General features: G+C 46.9%; 1 protein-coding gene and 1 pseudogene across 2 annotated transcripts in view; one reads left to right on the top strand and one right to left on the bottom strand.

Annotated features, from left to right (window-relative positions):
* Map3k4 (mitogen-activated protein kinase kinase kinase 4) overlaps positions 1-22,539 on the top strand; it is an 88,026-nt gene that overhangs the window by 7,029 nt on the left and 58,458 nt on the right. The window lies entirely within an intron of this gene.
* Positions 10,920-11,059, bottom strand: LOC115029786 (small nucleolar RNA SNORA17; annotated as a pseudogene).

The raw sequence follows: 22,539 nt of genomic DNA, 5'->3' as shown, positions 1-22,539 counted from the left end.
CTCCTCCCATTGATGTCTAACTAGGCCATCCATCCTCTGCTACATATGCAGCTGGAGCCATGAGTCCCACCATGTGTTTTCTTTGGTTGGTGGTTTAGTCCCAGGGAGCTCTTGGGGTACTGGTTAGTTCATATTGTTGTTCCTCCTATTGGGCTGCAAACCCCTTCAGCTCCTTGGGTCCTTTCTCTAGCTCCTCCATTGGGGACCCTGTGCTCTGTCCAATGGATGGCGGTGAGCATCCACTTCTGTATTTGTCAGGCACTAGCAGAGCCTCTCAGGAGACAGCTATATCAGGCTCCTGTCAGCAAGCACTTGTTGGCATCCACAGTAGTGTTTGGTGGTTGTATATGGGATGGATCCCCAGGTGGGGCTGTCTCTGGATAGTCATTCCTTCTGTCTCTGCTCCACATTTTGTCTCTGTAACTCCTTCCATGGGTATTTTGTTCTCCCTTCTAAGAAGGATTGAAGTATCCACACTTTGATCTTCCTTCTTGAGTTTCATGTGTTTTGGGAATTGTATTTGGGTATTCCGAGCTTCTGGGCTAATATCCACTTATCAGTGAGTACATACCATGTGGGTTCTTTTGTGATATGGGTTACTACACTCAGGTTGATATCCTCCAGATACATCCATTTGCCTAAGAATTTCATAAATTCATTGTTTTTAATAGATACATAGTACTCCATTGTGTAAATATACCACATTTTCTGTATGAAAGATTCTTTTCAGAAAAAAATACAAGGAAAAAAAGTAAAGAAGAGAAATGTCCTCTCAACTCATTGTATACAACTTTCTCCCCATAAAAATGTAGGGCCTAGGATATAGAGGTGCCAGAGTGCAAAGGTTTTCCATTAGTGGCTAATCGTATTAGGCTGTCTTTTAGAACAAGCAAGTAGCCCCGGAACCACAGTGTGAGGAGACCTGTAGTAATACACTTTGGAGAAGTTTGAATGTCCTGAATAGTGGAAATAAATTTATGATACATTTGATTCTGTGACATATAATCTATAGTAATTATTATGTTGTGTTAAGTGTTCATTTTTTACCAGCTGAGTTGGTTTTAAAATTCACCAGTGGATTGTGACTTTGATTTTGAAGTCCATGGTTCTACTGGATGCTGTTGTACTTTTTACACTGTCCTTCAAGACTGAGTCAGGAGAACAAGTGGCAGCATTTATCTACCAAGTGACTGTCATGCTGTGCATGTGAACTGTCCTCACCATGCGCAGATGTTTGACATTTGGTCCTAATGCTGGTGGTGTGGGGAGGTTGTGGAGCCTTGTAGACATCAGGCCTCTCCTTGAACCCAAGGGCTGTGGGGTATAGATTTGAAGGTTTTAAGCCAACTGAACTTCCAGGTAGAGCTTTCAGCATCTCGGTCTGACAAGATGTAAATAAGCTGTGCCCCAGGCTCCTCTTCCCATAGATGCACTTCCCCACCTTGATGGACCATGTTCCCTGAACCATGAGTCTCTTCCCTTGTATTGCTTGTTAGGTATTTGTCACAGCGACAAGAAAAGCAGCCGCAGAAATTGTACTCAGAAGTAAGGCCATTGCTATAACTGTGGTGTGTAGGCCATTGCTATGATCATGGTCTGTAGCCATTGCTATGACCGTGGTGTGTAGGCCATTGCTATGACCATGGTCTGTAGGCCATTGCTATGACTGTGGTGTGTAGGCCATTGCTATGACCGTGGTCTGTAGGCCATTGCTATGACCGTGGTCTGTAGGCCATTGCTATGACCATGCGATCCATAAGGCCATTACTGTGACTGTGTTAGTTACAAGGCTGTTACTAGGACCATGTGGTCTCTAAGGTTGTTACTCTGACCATGGTGTATAGGCCATTATTGTGACTGTGGTCTGTAAGTCATTACAATCACTGTCGTCTGTAGGCCTTTGAAACTGGTTTGTGGGAGGAATGTGGAAAAGTTTGGAGTTGCAGGCAAGAAAGCCCTAGAATGTTGTAAGCAGAGCTTAATAAGATATTCTTCATGGAGTCTGGAAGACCAGGACATCAGTGTGTGTAGACAGTAAGAGTAGGCTCAGGAGGTGTCAGTGGAGGACAGGAATCTGCTGGGAACAGGGCAAGTGGCCATTCATGTTGCATTCTAGGGAGAATTTGGCTGTTTTCTGCACTGGAGACTAGTGTGTTAAAGATGTCAGGAATGGGGCTGCTGTGGAAGAGAACTAGAGCGAGCTGACTCCAGAAATAGCGGGTGGATTTCTTTGGTGGAAATGAGTTGAGCAGTGCACGAGTTGAGGGTGCTGTGCGGTGGCTGCTCACTGCTTTGGGTCAGGTTTATACTGAGTTTACAGAGCAGAGCAGAGACGTGTGACAACTGTGAACTTTGGCAAGTAAGAGTTTGAGTTTAAAGTTTGCACAGAAGTGCTGTTGGTGAAGCAGTGATAACTTCTGAAGCAGTGTCTGTAACAGAGGAGAGAAAGTACACTCCAAGTATGACCTTAGAGCGACGGTGCCCCCACGGTGCTATGTTCCAACCCGATCATCAATACAGGTGCTCCCTAGCTTTAGCCGTACAGGGACTCAGGCCACTGCAGCTGTGGCCAGCTAACCTCCACCTGTGGGTGTATCTTGGTGTAGTAATCCACATAGTACTCTTTTGTGTGTGTGGATCAACAAACGTAAGGGTTGTGGAGGCTTATACCAGGGTCCCAGGCTGAGCTAGGCCATGTGTAGCAGGGTTAGAGTCCCTTCGTTGAAGCTCCTCAATAGGTTGTGTATGCAGCTGTGCAGGTGACATCTAAGTGACCAGATATCAGGAACGTGGGGGCTCCTGTGGAGGAAAGCTGAGGGTACCAAGTAGGGCTGGCCAAAGAGAGAGTAGCTCTATGTGCTGCAGGCACCTAGGCAATTCAGCCCGTTTGGCCTCTGACCAGTGTCAGCAGGAGGCCCAGGTTATGGACATGGGGGCTTCAGGCTTTCCCCTTGCCCTGCTGTGCCCAACCTTGCTCTGGCCAGCCTTTCCCTGCTGCCCTCCCGGTCCTCTCCTAGGAAATGGCAGTCGTCCCTCCATGCGGCTGTATGTTGGAAGTATGTTAATCTGTGTTTTGATTTAAAAGGGGTTAGAGTTATAACATTTCCTCAACCCTAAGAAGACCCTGGCCTTTCCAGCAGTATAGGAACCCTGAGACTGAGGCCATCTGAAGTATGGACTAGACTCATTTGCATCACAGATGGCCACGTGTCTGCGTGGTCTGTGGAACAATGCTACCGCTTCAGTAGGAGCCTCCCCAGGCTCACCTGTGTGAACAGGTCACCCCCCCACCCCCCACCCCATGGTAGCACTGTTTGGGGGGAGGTTGTGAAAGCTTTGTGGCCTGGGGCCTAGCTGGCAGGGGTAGGATACAGGTGCTGGGCTAGCTGTCTCCAGTGTGTCTGGAGCTCTCTGAATCCCGTCCAGTAAGATTTGAACAAGCCCCTCTCCCAAGCCTCTGTTGCTACCATTGGCTCTGGGGAGCAGGGCTCTCCGCCCACCACCCTGGATGGACTATATTCCTCGCATTGGGAGTCAAGCTAAGTTGCTTCCTGTCCACATTTGCTTGGTCTCTTGGTTGAGAATAGTTACGAGAGCGCAGAACGTAAGTAATTTGGAGGAAAATAGCAAGATCCTTATCTTGTAGCGGTCACGCTGCGCCGTCACTCAGGCCAGACTGCATCTGTCCTGTGGACAGCTCTCCAGTGCAGCAGGTAGGTCTCATGCTTCAGTTTAAAATTTAGGATTTATTTAAGAGAGTAACATTGGCTTGAGTATATGAACAGACGGATGCCTCAGGTGATTAATTCACGTTTCTCTAAAACTGTGTCTTACATTTTCAAATAGTCTAATCCTTAAAGATGAGAATTGGAACTTATTTATCTTTGATGTGTGTGTGTGTGTGTGTGTGAGAGAGAGAGAGAGAGAGTGGGGAGGGAAGGAAGGAGGGAGAGAGAGAGAAAGGAAAAGAGAAAAGGAGAGAGAAAGGAAAAGAGAAGGAAGGAGGGAGGGAGAAAGTGGGGGGCCATGAGAGCACATGTAGGCTTAGGATAGAGCAGTCTTGCTTTCTTCTTCTGTCAAGCATTACGTCAGGGTCCCCTGCCTCTCTCTGTGGCCCGGGATTGCGGTTCCCGCTTGTGTCTTTGAGCTCTCTGGTTTTCTGTGCTAGTGTGCTACCGGCTGCACTTCCATGTGGTGCTCTCGGTGGCCGGAAGTTGTTGCTTCCTTGTCTCCTCTAGTGGCTGGGTGCGAACAGTACCACGGATGCCTCCCTCCCTCCTGAGGGAGGCAGTGCTGCGGGTGCTCAGGAGGTTTCGGGACTGGGTGGACAGCGAACCTTCCCTTTTGATTCCTCCCTGTGATTTGGGGAAAGTGATTTAACCTCGTTCTTTAGTCTGAAGAAGAGACAATGATGGCTTCTGCTCCATAGGCTGGTGCTGACGTCTCTACCAGCCCGGTTAGTGCCATTATTGTGCTTCTATTTTGCTTCTTGTGGCTTAAGGTAGGAGGAAGTGGGAAAACCCACTGTAATTGTCTTTGAGAGCCATCACAGAACTCTCAGAACTAGAGTTTTCCCCGTCTGCAGAAGCCATAGACATGAGAAAGTGGATTTTTGAGACCCAGCTTTTCCACATCCTCTTTGGCTCCAGCTGTTGGTTCTTGTGCATGCCCCCACTTCCCTGCTTGAGATTTTGATGGGTGAGGCCCTAAGTCCTGCAGCCAATGCTCCGGTGTGACTACTGATGAAGTACCTTGTTGCAGTGAGGCGGACAGCCAGCTTTTCCTTTGTAAGTTCTTAGTTGTTCATTTAACTGGACGCGCATGTGTGTGTGTGTGTAGCTTAGATTAACATGCTTTTCAGCTTTTAAACGTTATACACTATATTTAAGAGTAATTTTTCTCTTCAATTTGATGTACTTCCTTTCCAGAAAGTGCATGAGGTCTGCCCACTAAATTAAAGTAACCAGTTAGAAAGGCAACACGAGTCCATTTTAAAATAAACATAGTCCATCTTAGAAGAGTAACCGAAGTGTGAAGACTCAGCAGCTGTGGCTCCCGGCTGCTGGCTTGTGCTTGGCCTTGCGAAAGTGAGGAGCAGCCACTGTGTTTTTGTTCTCTGACTCTGACGCAGGTTTCCCTCGTATTCTCTTGCCCCCATTGTGCAGTTTATAACTCACCATATCATCCCCTGTGATGTAACAGTGGCAGGCATGTCCATCTTGTAGGTAATATACCCAGCTTAATTATTTTATAGCACATTTATATTTTAAATTGTAAAACACTACACTTTGATGACTTGATACAAATATGAATGTGCATTTTTTTGTTTTGTTTTGTTTTTTGGTTTTTCGAGACAGGGTTTCTCTGTGTAGCCCTGTCTGTCCTGGAACTCACTCTGTAGATCAGGCTGGCCTTGAATTTAGAAATCCGCCTGCCTCTGCCTCCCAAGTGCCGGGATTAAAGGCGTGCGCTACCACCTCTTTTTACACTTTTTACTATTCCGTTTTTTAGGATAGATTTCTTCTAGTTCCTAACTAGAACTGCAAAGCTCTTGAAACATGTTGCAACATTTTTTAATACTTATTTTCTATTTATATGAGTACACTGTAGCTGTTTCCAGACACACCAGAAGAAGGCATTACAGATGGTTGTGAGCCACCATGTGGTTGCTGGGAATTGAACTCAGGATCTCTGGAAGAGCAGTCAGTGCTCTAACTGCGGAGCCATCTCTCCAGCCCATGTTGCTACATTTTAAGAAACATACCTTTGTTTTTATTCATTCTGATGTGAAAGACTATGCATGGGACAGTTTAATTACAGGATCAGTCCGCTGAACTTTTAGGAGTTGGGTAGACAAGTGTATTAGTCTGTTTTTAATGACTGTAAGTGGAAAACATGAGACAGACCAACCCAAATTTCTGTAAGCCAAAAGTTCAAATATGGTGGCAGAAGCTCCAGGCACAGCCCTGCTGGCTTCATCACTTTATGGCAGATAACAACGACTGGGAGCTGGATCTTGTGTGAGCAAGAGGTCCCATTGCCAAACAGGAAGCCTGAGTGAAACTGGAGCCCTGAGAACCACCCTAATCCCTGTCGAGGGCACACCTGCAGGTGACTTTGGGACTTCCCACTAGGCCTTACTGCTTAGAGGTTCCAGCATGTTATAATAACTGCCACTCTGGGGGCAAGCCCCTAACACATGAACCTGTGGGGACAGCCCATATCCGTGGGGTAGTGTAAGTGACAAGGGAAGGAAGGGCCTTTATTCAGCAACGTTCAGACAACTCCCGGTCATCCTTTTTGTTGTTGTTCTTTAGTAATTCTTGTTCTACCTGATTTCAGTCAGTAGTCTTGTGGACCCATCTGGGAGTTCCTGAAATCCAGACTAAGCCTACTGGTATTTTCTCAGAGTTGTTCAAACATGCATTCAGAAACCTGTGCCCAAAAGTACCTGGCATAGTCCTTCCTGCAGGCTCGGAGATAACCCCAGACAGCCTGCCCTGTGGAAGACAAGTACTCTAGCCTGTGGCTGGTTGCAGGTGCTGCCTGCCGGGAAGCAGCAGAGGAAACCAGAAGCCAGTCCTCTGCAGCTGCTGGGACTTAAATGGTTCATAGCTTGCTGATAGCTTCAAGGGTCCAAGGCCCCGTGGGGCTTGGTTGTCAGAATAAGGTAGTTGTTACAGATGTTTAGCTGCTCCTACCACATGCCAACAGGCTAAAACCACCCCAGAAAGCTCAGCACACAGTGTTTCTGATACAGTGATGAACTCAGTGTTCAAGGAAGCATGGCGGTTGCATCCGGTTTCACACAGTGGACGCATGCTCTTCATGGGGGAGGAATGCCTAGGTGCAATGTAAGACAGTCTAAGCACATATTAGGTCACACTGAGAACCTGTCAAAAATACCAAAGAGAGACTATGCTCCAGCCACTGTGAATATTAATACAAACCCCAGAGATCAGTTATATGAGTCCTAAAAACCGCTGGCTTAAAGGATGCTGCACTCAAATGGACAAGTGAATGCCAAATGAACATTCAAAACTATCTGGAATTATGACTAATAATGTCAAGCAAAGTAGTGCCGGGACACCAATAAATTGAAAGTATGTTACAGCTTGTAAGTGGATTGGCAGTTCACTCACTGCAATCTTCTACAGCAAGCAGTTTTTGAAGTATTTATATTTGTCTTGTACAGATTTAAACTGGGGCAGGTGTGTGTGTGTGTGTGTGCACACACGCGTGTGCATGTGTGTATAGTGTCTTATCTCTTCTGACTGGAATTCATGAAAAGTAGCATTGAACTCTCCCAGTTATTTTAAAATAAGGCAGCCGACCAAGTCTCTGGTTTTCCAGGAGCCTTCTGGGAAATCTCAAGGCCAGTTTTAGATTCTGCAATTGTCAGCTCTGAATACAGTGGGATCAAGGTGGGTAAGAACTGTAGTTGACTGTATACTTAACCAAAGTATAACACAGTTTTAAAAAGTAAACGTAAGCAAGTGACATATAAAGGAACTAAAGAGACGTGTTCTCAGGTAGTCAAGGATATAAGTTGGTGTGTAAGCCACAGGTGGCACACCGACCTTTGCTGTGCAGAGAGGTAGCATGGAAGGTAGGGTGGCCCTGCCAGCCTCCATGAGGAGCAGACCGACAATCCAGGAAGCCTTTGACATGGCAGCACAGCCAGATTTTAGTTTGCACATATGTAATTTAATTCTAAAACAATAAAGAGAAATTAGGAAAATTGACTTTGACCATGAGAAGTAAAACCCCTTCTCCGTGAACCTTCTGTAGCTTTGTACATAACTAACAGATTCATACACATGCACCCTTTTGTGGCATATAAAGGAGGCTTCTACACCTCAGCTATGTTTAGTAATGAATGTTTTCATACTTTACCTTGCTCTAGTTATATCCGGTGGGAAGTCAAAAGTTAGCACAGTTTAGTACCAGTGGGAGGTGGCTCAGTGGTCAGAGCATTGGCTGCTCTTAGGCTGACAGGTTAGAGCTCGGAACCTGGGTACATTTCCCAATCCATACACAGCGGCTTACAACCATTCATAGCTCCAGTTTCAGGCACTCTGTTGTCCTCTTCTGGCCTTCGAGGGCACACAGTGCACACAGTGCATGGATATACAGTTGTATATCTAAGATATAGTCAATCCAGTATTATAATAGAGCTTCTTATCAGATAGTGATTCAGCTTGATTAAACATGAATTTATATTTTGTGTTAGCTTGTTCAGTTATAAAATTGCAGAAGTTCAGGAAGGATGCGTGGAAGAGCAAAAAGCTCTACAGAGTTTAATCGGTAAAGCCAAGGAGAAAGGCTTTCACTAAGCCAATTGTAAAAGTTAGTTTTGTTTCCCAGAGATCTGCCTGAGGATTGTGGACTTGAATCCTTAGTGTTTCTGAGTCAGGTCCTTATTCCCCTGATATTGAACTACAGGCTCATTTTCCCTTAATTTGTGACAGTTTTGGTAATTCCCACTTTATAGAAGCACAGTTTATTTGTAAAGCATTCGAAACAGTTCCTGTAAGACATATTGTGATCGACTTTGACCTAGCTGTCTAGAGGTAGGAAATTCAGTGAGAGGCAAAGAAGACCCCTGAGTTTCAGCCGTGGAACTAGAAACTCTCATACCCAGGTCACACATTACAGATGTGATTAAGCACGAGCACGGGTGTACAGAGTCTACCACCTCACAGATGTGTGCCTGGCAGGCCATGAGTCTTAATTGATTTGAGTGCAAATCATGATGGATAAGTAGACAAAGCAGAAAAATGAGCAAATCGTATGCGCTGTCATCTTTCTCTCAGCAGAGACATGATCTCGTCACCCATTAATCTGTTTATAGAGATTAGCAGATGATCAGACCATGAAACCCACAGAAATTACACCGAGACTTGGCATCCATTCTTTACTGTTAGGCCAGTGGGTGAGGGCCAAGGTATAAGAGGAGTGGAATTCACCCTCGGTCCCAGATTACAAGCCCCACACTGAGATCCTGAAGACACGGTCTGTACCCTTTCAGTTCCTGCTCCGGTCCACAGCTAGCAAAGTGAACTGGAAGGCCAAGCTGATTTGACTTACGCTGCTGCAGGGGAATGTACTTATTGATGAGCAGGAATAGAAGCAGGGACAACCTGGCTTTCTGAAGCGTGGAAGTCACTGCAGAAGGAGGGTGAGTCTCGTCTCAGGACGTGGCCAGCCTCTGAGGTTACTCTTTGGAACACAGGCATTTCCTGTCTGTCATTTTCAGAGCTCAGATGCTTTGCAGGATATATCACAAGGGACGGACATACGTCCAGTTCTCTGAGCTCTTTGTAATGTGAAGTGTCTTCATTTGGATCAAATAGTTCAAGGAGTTCATGTGGTTGTTTTGCCTCTGTGTGTGTGTCTGGGTGCCACATGTGTTCAGTGTTCAGATCGGCCAGACAATGTTGTAGGTTCTGGAGCTGGAGTTACAAATGGTTGTGGTCTATTGACATGTGGGTGCTAGAAATCCAACCCTGGCCTCTCTCCAGCCCCTGAAGTCGGCTTCCTAATCTTAAGTGTCTGTGTCTACATCTTTACAGAAAATCCTCATGTTAAGTCATTGCTTTGGTCCCACAAACAGTGATTACACTTCGCTTCTGTCTCTGTTCGCACAGTGTTTTAAAATTGAGTTTTGGAGATTATTTCTTCAACTGCCACTCTGGTGACAAAGGTAAAAGGGAGGGAAGGGGATCTTTGCCACTGCACAGCAGAGACAGTGTCTGTACTCCAGCTCTGATGACCGTGGGGCTTCCTGCTGCTATAGATGGCAGGGGGTGACAGGAGGGGAGGGGTAACAGGAGGGGAGGGCAGCTCTCCAGTGCTCACACTCACACCTCAGTGTCAGCTCACCCATGCCCCTGTTACCAGAGTCAGCTCTATTGTGCTGCCCAGGCAAGTGCAGGGCTTCTTCTCTAAGAGTCTGTAGCTGGTGAGGGCTAGGGCTAGCCCTTTGCTCTCATGACCCCAGGGCCAGGTCTCTTGCCTGCTGCAGGTGGTGAGGGGTGAGGAGGGAGGAGGAGATCTCTCCATCATCCTGACTCACCGGCAGCTCCCACAATGTGCAGGGCCAGCTCTCCCACTCTCGTGCCTCCAGGGCCAGCTCTCCCCCAAAAATGCCCAGGTGAGGGGGATAATGGGCCAGTTCTGCACAGCCCTCAGACATCATGTCTCCAGACAGCACTCAGATTAGGGACATCTGCTTGCCCTTTGGTGATAACAGACACCTGCTGCTTCAGGGCCTTGGACACATATGTAGCATCTTGGTGGTAACACAGACCAGGACCCCACCATGGTCCCAGGTGACATCACTGGCTATTCTTCGTCAGCCTGTTCCTCATTACCTTCAAGTCTCCAGTTCTGCTGCTCTTCCCTGTGCCCACATCCTTCTGCTTGTCTTTCTCTTCATCTCTCTACCACATATATGGTCTTCTTAGTGGTGCCCAGAGTCTCTGAGTATCTGGACCCTGCCCAGGAGTGGCCCCAGGAGTCCTCTGCCCATCTGTGCATTATGTCACTGAGCGGGGGAACATCTTGGGTATGGTCTGCCTCCTCCCCATCCCCCCAGGCCTGTGCAGCACCAGACTGGTGGTCCTCTCAGGCTAGCTCCCTGTCCAGGCCCCATGGCAGTAGTCTGGTGGTCCTCTCAGACTCGCTCCTTGCTTGGCCTGGCTGAGTGGACCCATGTGAAGGTCAGCTGTCTCAGGCTTACTTCTGCAGGGGTCCACCATCCCAGGCAGGTTCTTCTAGTCTCCCACTTGCTCCCCATCCTGGGAGCCCACCTGGGCCTGTGTGTTGCTTAACTGGTAGTGATTGTCTCAGGCTAGCTCCCTGTCCAGACCCCTGGCGCTGGCCTGGTCATCATTTTAGACTTCCCTTGTTCAGGGAATGTTAGGCTACTAGTCACTCAGCTGTTCATAGGTCAGAAGATTGAGCCTAGGTAGACCTAGCCTGTCTCCTCTCTGCCACCTACTGACACATGCACGTATGACACAGCAGCCATACCTGCAATGCCTCTAGGGGCAGCAACACATATGCAGAGGAGTTCTGTTTGGAGTTGGAGAGTGGTATGAGGGCAGATGTAAGCAAGATACAGTGATGGATGAATGGAAATATAATAAAACAATTGAAAACAAGAGAAATCAAAATAGTTTGAAATGAATTCTATATGATATAATAGGCAGGCATAGTATTTGAGAGAAAATATCCAACGTTAGCCTTTGATTCGAGTGTGCCTCAGTTATGTGGTCTTTATTGCACCACAAGGTTACCCTTGGCGTGAAGACTTGGTGATTTTGCTTTGACACTTCACTGGTGTGAGATTCTGGGTTTGTTTGTAGTAAGAGAGCCACAGAAATAAGCTAGTGAAGGCTTGTCTTAAGGTTTCTAGTGTTGTGATAAAACACCACGGCTCAAATCAACTCGAGGAAGGAAAGAAGGTGGCTGGGTGTGGCGGGAGATGCTCGCCTGCTCACATGATGTGCGTGGCTCGTGCTTTGTGCTCTGTTACCTTGCCTCATAACCGAGGTGCGTATGGCCTCTTGTGTGGCCGGCCCTACTGATTCTTGGCACGCTGCCTTTTCTTTCTCAACACGCTCATGTTTTCTGAAGAATGAAATGTAAATGAGCAAGTGGAACTAATGGAAGGCCAAGGCACACTTTGCTTTCGGGCTCCTCATGCAAGGCTTCTGTTTCCATTTGCACAGTGGAGTTACACACCTTAGAGTCTCCTGGGCGTGGTAGCTGAACAGGAGCTAGTGCAGAGCCTGTCGTTAGGTCCCAGTTTCCTCTTGTCCTCGTATAAATAGAAGTGCCTTCTTTTCAAAGGCATCTCGCTTACTGGTGGCTTTTAAAGTAATTTTTTTTTTTCAGAATTGGACTAATAGGTGATTAAAATGGGCTAGCAGAGGCCCTTCCCTGCGCCTGGGATTTGCCAGACATACTGTTGTTCTGTTTCCTTGAAAGACAGGTGAGGCACCCTTCCTATGTAGGAATGCAGGCGACTTGTGCCTCTCCTGAAGTATGTGTTGGAAGTCTCTACCTCCGAACGCCTTCCATCCCCAGGACATCAGTACTGGAGTAGAATTGCTAATCACTTACTTGCTCAGCTTGGCCACACAGTTTGGTGTTCTCACCAGCAGTGTAGAGGGTTCTGTTTCCTCTGTTTCTGTGTCCGTACTGACTATTGGCCTGTCCTCCTGGGTGTAGACTGCTCACAGGTTTTGATAGCTTGTCTTGTGTATCTCCTCACTGTGCCTTTTGGACAGGTCTCTAATCAGATCTAGGACTTGCAAACGTTTCCTCCTATACTGTGAGCTTTGTTACCTTCTCATTTATAATTAATTGCATAGGACATGCAGTTTGATGATGACAGTTTCTTGGCCTTTGTTTCTTTGGCAGAGGATTTTGTACCACTAAGATGGCACCGCTGCATGTAAGGTCTTACCAAGACACTTCTGCCTGCTGCCAAACGTCTTAGTTCTTCCTCTTCCATTCCAAGTTCAGTCTCTCTGCCTTGAGCTCCAGTTGGTCCCTTTCTGGACGCCTGGCTGTCCATGTGCTGTCCGCTGAGTACTCCATCCTCTGAACGATACTGATCACTGAAGCTCAGACTAGATGGCCGTTGGAATGGGGGCTGTTCCAGATTCTCAGTTCTGTTCCATCGGTGACACATCTGACTTCACTGTCTAGCCGTCTCTTTGTGGCACAGCATGGAGCTGGTTAATCACCAAGCGTTGTGGTAAGCTGTGAAAGTAGGGACGGGAGCCCTCGTTTTCGTCCCTGGCCAGGCGTATGTCAGTCACTGTTCTCTGCTACTCTGTGTGGAAGCAGTGCACATGTCTCTGTCCCTTGTTCTTTCCATGGCAGAGTCCACACAATGTGTGTCAGGGTGTGCATTGCCTCAGCAAAGGTCCTGTGTGCACATAAAGATGACAGAGGTTCTAGAGATTAATCAGCTTGGTATTGAGCTATAAAGAAATGGTGAGAGTCCATACAGGTATAATTACTCTTGTACACGGGTTTATTACTGTAATGTAAAGTTTCAGATAGGTGAACCATCTGTATCTGAGAAATAATGTCACTTTTGTGTAGTTTGATGTTTTAAGTGATGTCAGTTTTCCTATTAATTCTTTTAGATATTTTACAATCTTCCTTAAAGCTAAGTCTTACAAGAATCTTTGTGCTCTCATGCATTATCTGAGACTGGGGCCAGAGCCAGACGGGGTTAATTGATACCAACAAATATGTTGAATTTGACTCTCTGTAAATATTTTCACTTTTAAAACCAGGTCATTTTTTTCTTTTGTATCAATTTATTTTTTTGTTTTTTTTTTTTTGGTTTTTTTTTTTTTGGTTTTTCGAGACAGGGTTTCTCTGTGTAGCCCTGGCTGTCCTGGAACTCACTTTGTAGACCAGGCTGGCCTCGAACTCAGAAATCCGCCTGCCTCTGCCTCCCGAGTGCTGGGATTAAAGGCGTGCGCCACCACGCCCGGCTTTCAATTTATTTTTTTAATAGAATTTCCCATCTGTTTTTTCCCTAAAGGAATCCATATCTATCTATCTATCTATCTATCTAGTCCCTGTTATAAATGAAGTGTTTAGATTTGTTGTAGTTTGACTCTTTGTCAAGTATTGCTTTTCCCATACATGTTGTAAATTAAGTAGTGTTATTTCACTTTCTAACATCAAAAACCAAAAACCAAAACAAAACAAAACAAAAACCCAAAACAAAAAATCACACCCCAATCCCCCCAAAAAATACAGATCAAAAGAACAACTTTTTGGGTTATAAAAATATGGATGTAGTTCCTTTTAGTGATAACAGTAAACAAAGCCAAGAAAGGTAGAATAAAGGTTAAGTGTAGAGTGCCTGCCTGTGACACTGAGTGCCAGGCAGTGTGACCCTAAGTCCTGAGACAGGAGGCAGGCAGAGGAGCCTCTTTCTTCCTGGATAGCTTAGCTGTGTCAGGCTGAGGTGCACAGAGGCAGCCCCAGGCAGCAGGTGGAGAGGCAGGTTGAACTTTGGAGCTGAGGCAGTTAGAGGTTGAGGGAGAGTCCTTGAGAGGAAGACTACAGAAAAGGGCTGCAGGTGCCTGCTGTCTGTCAGGCCTCTGGGCTCTGCAGCCACAGACACATGTGTTTAGGGCACACACTACTCAAGATAAGGCAGAGCCAGTCACTGAAGTGCTGCTGCTGCTGTTCGAGGAAAATCCGCAGAGCCAGCCGGAAGACCAGCGTGATGATGACGAGTCTTTGGGCCGGTCTTAGGGCACTCAATAGAGAGTTGGAGTTGCTAGCTTAGCAGCAGGGCCAGACTATGCCTAGAGAAAGGCTTCTCTGCTTTTCTCTGCCATTGCCTTCAGCAGACTTGAGAGAAGCATGAGGGTTGCAGGGAGCTAGAAATAATTTACAGCAGTCTACCCTTCACCCCAGATCCTAAAGCATGACAGCAGAATCCAAACAAATAACAATATTAACTCCATGACATCAGTGTCCAGTAAAAAGTGACCAGTTACAGTACATGGCTGCGATTCCAGCGTTGAGGAGGCTGAGGCAGGAGCCTACAGTACATGGCTGGGATTCCAGCATTGAGGAGGCTGAGGCAGGAGCCTACAGTACATGGCTGCGATTCCAGCGTTGAGGAGGCTGAGGCAGGAGCCTACAGTACATGGCTGGGATTCCAGCATTGAGGAGGCTGAGGCAGGAGCCTACAGTACATGGCTGGGATTCCAGCGTTGAGGAGGCTGAGGCAGGAGCCTACAGTACATGGCTGGGATTCCAGCGTTGAGGAGGCTGAGGCAGGAGCCTACAGTACATGGCTGGGATTCCAGCGTTGAGGAGGCTGAGGCAGGAGCCTACAGTACATGGCTGGGATTCCAGCGTTGAGGAGGCTGAGGCAGGAGCCTACAGTACATGGCTGGGATTCCAGCGTTGAGGAGGCTGAGGCAGGAGCCTACAGTACATGGCTGGGGTTCCAGCGTTGAGGAGGCTGAGGCAGGAGGCTCATCTTGGGCTACATAATAAGACCTTCCAAAACAGAACAAAACAAAACAAAACAGAAACATAAAACTAGTCATTCCAGGAAGCAGGAAAATATGACTCACACCCAGGGTAAATCTGCACTCAGCAGTGACAATCCCAGAAATGTAAACAGTCACGGCGGCAGCCAGAAGTGCTGTTCTATAGAAAGTCAGCTTTAGATACCTAAAATACACAAGGAGATTCTTGTAGCGCGAGTGACCTGGGATGAAAGGTTTTCCTCTTGGGTGACAGCCAGAGTGGGATGCTCAGAGAGGTGGACACTAGCCTGTGAACGTGGGAGCATAGCAGCAGACAGTGCGGAAGTGGCACAGAGAGAGCAGCCAGGAGGCACAGAGCACCAGGCTCAGGTGGCACAGGCAGCTGAGTTCCAGACATGGATGGCATGGGCACACAGGTGCAGGAAAGACTAGTGGCAGAGAGAAGCATTTTAAGTAATGGCTTCACATGCAGGCTGTACACGCAGGCTTCACATGCAAGCTGCACACTCAGGCTGCACACTCAGGCTTCACGCAGCACAGGAACCCCACAGCACAAGCCTGACACTGTAAAGTCACTGTGTACTCTGTGTTCAGTGGTTGTCAGTCCTGTGAGTGACGTCAGCAGCTTTCTCCTTATGCCCCATTTATAGTAGCTCTCTTCCTGTGTTCGTACCCCAGGAACTCTGACAAAACCAACTTCTGTTGATCCTTCACCAAATCACTTTTTCTTAGGTGTCCTTAAAAATCTTTCCTAACAAAGACTTTATTATGCTTAGTCATAGACTTGGAAGAATTGTAAGTATCCTTAAATTAATGGTTACTTAGTTCAGTGCTAAATTCCTTAATTTGTATTTTTTTCCTGGTATGTAGGGAGGCTACCCCATCTCAGACAGTGTCATAAAATATTGAAAATTACCTGACTTAGGAAACCCCTTAACTTTTACGTGATTTTTCAAGTATGAAATGTGTGCATGTGTATGCATGTGTGTTATAGCAGTAGCCATTGGGTGAGCATCAAGTTTGAGTTCCTTTTGCATCTGGTATCTGCTAATATTACGTCCATCAGTGCCTATTAACCTTTTTGGGGGCCACAGACTGAGAATGTGACGAGACCTGGAGTGGAGGTGGAGAGTGCACAGGTGCTGGTGAGGGGCTTGTGCTGGGTTTCGGGAGTCTCTCAGGCGAGCCAGGGAGCCACGAGTGCTTCATGCACTGCCTTCATGTGCACATGTTGGTTGCATATTGAAAATCCTCTCAGAAGCCGCCTGTGATTTTTACGCCTGGAACGCACAGGGCCTCAAGATCTCTATTGCCAGTACGTTCCATGCTGGCCTTGGTTTGGGAGAACAACACAATTAAAGATAGGTGGTACACACCTTTAATCCCAGCACTTGGGGGGCAGAGGCAGGCAGATTTCTGAGTTCCAGGTCAGCCTGGTCTACAGTGAGTTCCAGGATAGCCAGGGCTACACAGAGAAACCCTGTTTTGAAAGACAAGAACAAAAACAAACAAAAACCTCGTGTATTTTTATCTGGAAGCCTTGAACCTCTGCTTAAAACCTTCCTCAGTTTATTCCATTTTTTATTTATAAAAAGTTGTTCTTTTCTTTCATGAGGTAAGTCTTACACTCATGCCTCCATTTCTTTTGTGGTGGGTGACTTTTACTTCTTAGGAGCCAGCTTATGTGCTTAAGTCTTTCACAGTTCCTTAGGGGTCATTCTCTCAAGTAGAATTTGGGCTGGCTTTGAGGGCCACCATTCATACGTGATGACTCTGAAGCATTGAGGTCCCACGAGGGTATAATGGAGCTGCAGACCTCCTTTTGCGTGGCAGGTCACCGCTGGTGTGCCGCTCTCGTGGTTAGGATGTCCATCTGTACTGCCAGCTGTTAGAAATCTAGCACATAAATCACACATATTATACACACTTGAAAATGATAATAAACACGTTTCTGGTTGGTACGTTACTGCTCTTTACTGGTGTGTGTGTGTGTGTTTGTGTTAAGTTAGCACTGTTACTTGTTAGAACAGTGTGCTATTGCACCAAGTTTTGGCATCTCTGCCACCTGTGTGCTGAGATTGCTGACTGCATCAGGCCATGTCTGGTGGCTGACTTGCACGCTCTGTTACAGAGTCACCTAGCGATGGACCTGCTGGAATATACCCCAGTGTTGAAGAGACGTGTGACTAGAGATGGGAAGCCTCACATGGAAATAATAACATCCCAGTCATGTTGGGCATGTGTGTACCAGTTTGCCTATCTTACCTGCTAGAGTAGTGGTTGGCTGAGGCCTGCAGAGACAGGCTCACAAGCCTCTGTCTCCTGTGCATAGCCTCAGGTGCCCTAGTTTTCTTGTCCGTCTGGCTGTAATGTCCCAGCCCCTTGCAGTGTCTCAAAGGAGGCGCATACTCTCCTGTGCTCAGGTCCTTCCCACAGGCTGATGTTCGTCTCAGCACTCCAGGCCGCTCAGCCACTTCTGGTCAGAGCTTTGGCGTTTCCATTGAAGGATCCTTTGGAGAACCTTTGTTTTCCGCCTGGTTCTGCTCCGGCTGTGTTTCCTATGACTTGCCTCAACTCCATCCTAAACTCTCGTGGGTGTGTGGTAACATGCTAGTGGGCCGTGAACTCACAGAGATCCACCTGCCTCTTCCTCCTGAAGTGCTAAGATGAAAGGCATGTGCATGCCTCACCATAGCTTGGTCTTGAAGTCAAAGACTGGAGCAGCAGCTCCTCTGTCTGCTGCTGTACTTTTCCAACTCAGTCCTGTGTAGTCAGGTCAGTGCTGAACTCGCTGAGTCCGGTGTTGCCCCAAGGAGCTGACCTGTAATTAGACACTGTGCACATACTATGGGTGTGCGGCAGTCAGTGTGTACTTTCAACTGCAGACAAGTTGGAATTAAGCCCATGTAACAAAACAGAAATGACTAACAAAAAATAACATCTTAAAAATTTTTAACAGCTATCATGTCTAATCCAAAATCCTAACTTCAGCAGAAATAATATTAATGTTAATTCAGATTTTGGACGGCTTGCCTTCTCATTCCCCTCAGGCTAGTTTTTCCTCTTAGGTGTAAACTCACAAGCTTGCGTGGACCAAGCTCTAACATGGTGTCCCCTTAGAGGTGCAGTGCCTTCCTGTGACGTTCTTGGTGGGAAGGGTAAGCTCCCTCTGAGGGAGAGAGGTTAGAGGTGGGCCTTTGATTCGGCTGGTAGAAGTAAGTGGGCTAGGCAGACTCTCAGTTCTCCTCTCACTTAAATCATAGTCAGTCTAGGTCTCCTCCACCTGGCTTTAGGCCGCTGCCTTGTCCCTGTTGCTGCACGAGTTAGGGTGGCAGAGGCTTTACTAGAGGTCTGAGGCCTAACACTGGCCCAGCAGTTAGCTCTGTGAGCTGTGGGCAGTCCACCCTTCTCTCCCATCCCTGTGGTGTCCCTCTAGCCAGTGGCCCTCAAATCACAGTCTGTAGTGGAAGTGACTTTGCATGTTGGCCGTATGGAGAACAGAAGCATCTTAGTGAGGTAGGTGTAGGGCAGCCGTGGGGGAGGCCGTGACATTTGGATTGGACCAGGACTCTAGTTCTGGTTTAGATGCTTAAAGTTAAGCAGCTATGTCATCAGCCCATCCCTATGAGATAGCCTAAGAATCCTTCTGAGACTTCCCGGGTCTTCGGAATGGCCCAGTGGGGAGCTTCAGCTAGGGGCTTGGTTGGATGCCTGTCAGAAAACAGTGCTGATGTGAGTGCATCAGACAGTCACTGTGAACTGGCTGTCTGGGCAAAGGGTCTTTACTTAAAGTGGCCCTGAAAGTTCTGCTAAAGATGAAATTCAGTTATGTGTGGCATTTGGCAGACTGCCTGGCAGATGGCCGGTACTCACTGTTTAATGACAGCAATTACACTGTCCTAATAAAAATCATTCTTTATGTGTAACCAATTACAGAGACGATTAAAAACACAGATATAAAGTCTGTTTATTGGTTTTAACCATTGCCTATATTTGGGTCTTCCAAATGCAGGCAAAGGCCTTGTTTACTGCTATTTACTCTTTAAGATCATCTTCCTAAGGGAATTACCTTTGCTCTTCAAGGGAATCGAAGTTTATTGTGACTGGACTAGAGAGCTGTAGTAGTATGTGGCCCAGACACTTTGTGACATGCTCCCTGATGGCCTTTGCATCATGAAGGGCTGTGCACTGCTCTCTTAAGACTGCCTCAGAGCTGCTGAGGAAGCCAAGTTGCCTCTGGACTCAGCTCCTGGAGGAGGGGTAACCCCGGGAGGGCAAGGGAGTAGAGCCTGGCATTTAGATAGGAATTCACCACACCCTCTGTGGTAGTCACCCAGACTGTGCAGAGCCTGGGCCCGTGGACGAGAAGCTCTGCTGAATGCTATAGTATATATTTCCAGTCATAACCCATACTTCCTAATCATAATTCATATCAGGACACACCAACAAATGGCTTTTAACATTAAAGTTGGGATGCTGGTGCCTATAGTTCAATTTGAGAGTCATTTCAGAGCATTCCCTTGCCTATTTAGACGTTTTTGTACAACTGTAATTATCAGTCAGTTGAACTTAAATGAATTTTTTAATTTTGTAATTCATTTTTCTTTTTGAGAAAGGGCCTCACTGTACAGTCCAGATTGGCCTTGGACTCTATACAGTGCCTGCTAGCCTTGAACTTGGGGTATGACTGATATACCCAGTGGCTCTCCACTGGAGGAAAGTGATTTAACCTTTCCCACCAGGCATCAGTTGTAAATAGTTTCATGGTTAGGGCTGCCACTGTGTGTCCACTTCCTCTTCTCCATGCTGGGAAGGGTCTCAGTACTGCCCCAGGCCCTCTGAGTTCTTCTGTGCATCAGTCCTGTTGTGTCCAGAAGACAGCTTCCTTGGAGTCATCTACTATCTTTGTCTCTTACAGTCTCTCTGTCTTCTCTTCCTCAGGGGAAGGGTTTGGTGAAGACGCCCCATTTAGGGCCAAGTGTTCCCAAGTCTCTCATTCTTTACAGACTGTCTAGTTGTGGGTCCTTGTGCTAATTTCCACCCACTGCAAGAAAAAGCTTCTCTGGTAAAGGCCGAGTGTGGTGCTGCTCTATGGGGCTAGCAGTGTCATCTTATCGCTATATTCCTTTAGCATACTAATTGTAGTAAGATTTCTTCTGTGGCCTCATCTGGTTCAGGTTTGTGGTCCCTACAGCAGTGTCTGATAACTGTTCTATCTTATGAAGTGGCCGTACAGCTAATCCAAGAGAGGTCTGTTACTCCCTTAACATATTCGTGTTGCTGTTGTACCATACATCTTAGAAGCAGGTCTGCCGGAGGCTGCAGACTTGGAGGGTTTGAGGCTGGGTGATATGATGATTGGCTGATTCCTTTTCTCCTCTGGTAGCAAAGTAACTTCCAGCACCAGGAGTGCTAGGTAAGAGGGGTGGACACTCTAATGGCAATAGCTAGATTTTTCTGTGTTAGATGACTTAGTAAGTGGTGGTCAGCAATCGGGCCTTACCGTCAGGTTGTGGAGAGTTAACAGATAACCATGGCAATAGCCTATGGTTTGGGGGTGGGTGTGGGTGTGTGGGCGGAGGGTGTTGGCAGGCATTGTCTGTGGGATCCCTTTGGCTCAGTCACTCAGGAAATTGTATCTCATTCCCGGTGCTGCAGCTTTTACTTGGGGCTTTGTCTCCCCATCATATGGTGATTCTGTCTTAGTTCCACACATACACACATGTGCGTGCATGCATATATACACGGGTGAACTACTGTGCTTGCCACTTAATTTTGAGGGACATGCTACACAGCTGTGCATGAAGATCAAAACTGATGGGCTTTTGCAGAACCCAGACGTTTCTGAATTCACCCTATAGTACTTCACTCAGGCGCCATTACAGTTCACACTGTGTGTCATAGCCAAACTCTTTAGTCCCGGGTCTTTGAAGCTGTGTCTTGTTTTCTTTCTACACATTTTTCATTTAAAGACTACAAATCCTTTGGATTGAGTTCAAGACATGCTTTTCTTTACTAGGCTCTAGTGTAGAGTGAATGGCTTTTGACAGGATTTTATATTAGAAGAAGACTTGATTTCTGTGACTGTCAGAAGTTAGTGTAAGAAAGGCACCTCACATTCGGGGGCTCTTAAGCACAAACAAGGCATCCGTTTCAGGACGACTCCCGTAGGCCTGGTAGGCCTGTCTGCTCTCCAATCCCAAAATGCTTGGTATCCATGGAAACATTTGCACCAGTCAGACAGCCACAATAGCTCATCTCACGTGCACTGCTGCTGAGCGGCTTGGGGATGCCTGTGGTTGCTTAACTGAAGTGATGCAAGCACTTTTGAACTTAGCACTAGTATTTTTCCTAGATTTTTATGTACACATGTTTTTAAAGACAAGAAGCCTGCTTGATACCTTTCGTCTGTTAAGTATCACTTCTAAGCAAAGGCTTCTAAAATGAGTTGTTTCTCTTTAGTGGCTTTAAATTCAGTAATGACTTCAAGCGATTTGTTTATGATGCACACAGTTAATTATACCTAATATCACAGTTTTATTCATAATTCTTCCCTGAGTGTAGTTTTAGAAGTTTGTTGGATCAATTTGAAAATTTCAGCTGTCATTTCTTTGTGGATTTTCCTGTGCTTTTTTTGGACTCTTGCAATACACAACGAAGTTGAACTTTGTGATATCCTCAGAGCCTCCAGCCCTCTTAACATCGCTCTCATTCAGCTTGGATGGTTTCTGTTGTGTGTATAAAGTCTGCTTACATTTTCATCTCTCCAATCTGTCCTGTCTAGTCTGCCATGTGTAGCCTGTCCTGTCTAGTCTGCCATGTGTAGCCTGTCCTGTCTAGTCTGCCATGTGTAGCCTGTCCTGTCTAATCTGCCATGTGTAGCCTGACCTGTCTAGTCTGTCATGTGTAGCCTGCCCTGTCTAGTCTGCCATGTGTAGCCTGTCCTGTCTAGTCTGCCATGTGTAGCCTGTCCTGTCTAATCTGCCATGTGTAGCCTGACCTGTCTAGTCTGTCATGTGTAGCCTGCCCTGTCTAGTCTAACAGTGTAGTCTGTCCTGTCTGGTCAGCCATGTGTAGTCTATCCTGTTTAGTCTGCCATGTGTAGTCTGTCCTGTCTAGTCTGCCATGTGTAGCCTGTCCTGTCTGGTCAGCCATGTGTAGTCTGTCCTGTCTAGTCTGCCATGTGTAGCCTGTCCTGTCTAGTCTGCCATGTGTAGCCTGCCCTGTCTAGTCTGCCATGTGTAGCCTGTCCTGTCTGGTCTGCCATGTGTAGTCTGTCCTGTCTAGTCTGCCATGTGTAGCCTGTCCTGTCTAGTCTGCCATGTGTAGCCTGCCCTGTCTAGTCTGCCATGTGTAGCCTGCCCTGTCTAGTATCCATGTGTAGTCTGCCCTGTCTATTCTGTCCTGTCTAGTCTGCCATGTGTAGTCTGTCCTGTCTGGTCTGCCATGTCTAGTCTGTCCTGTCTAGTCTGCCATGTGTAGCCTG

This window comes from Mus caroli, unplaced genomic scaffold (genome assembly GCF_978045245.1).
Source record: "Mus caroli unplaced genomic scaffold, Mus_caroli_1 scaffold_18, whole genome shotgun sequence".
Taxonomy (NCBI): domain Eukaryota; kingdom Metazoa; phylum Chordata; class Mammalia; order Rodentia; family Muridae; genus Mus; species Mus caroli.
This window is presented reverse-complemented; position numbering and strand designations above follow the sequence as displayed.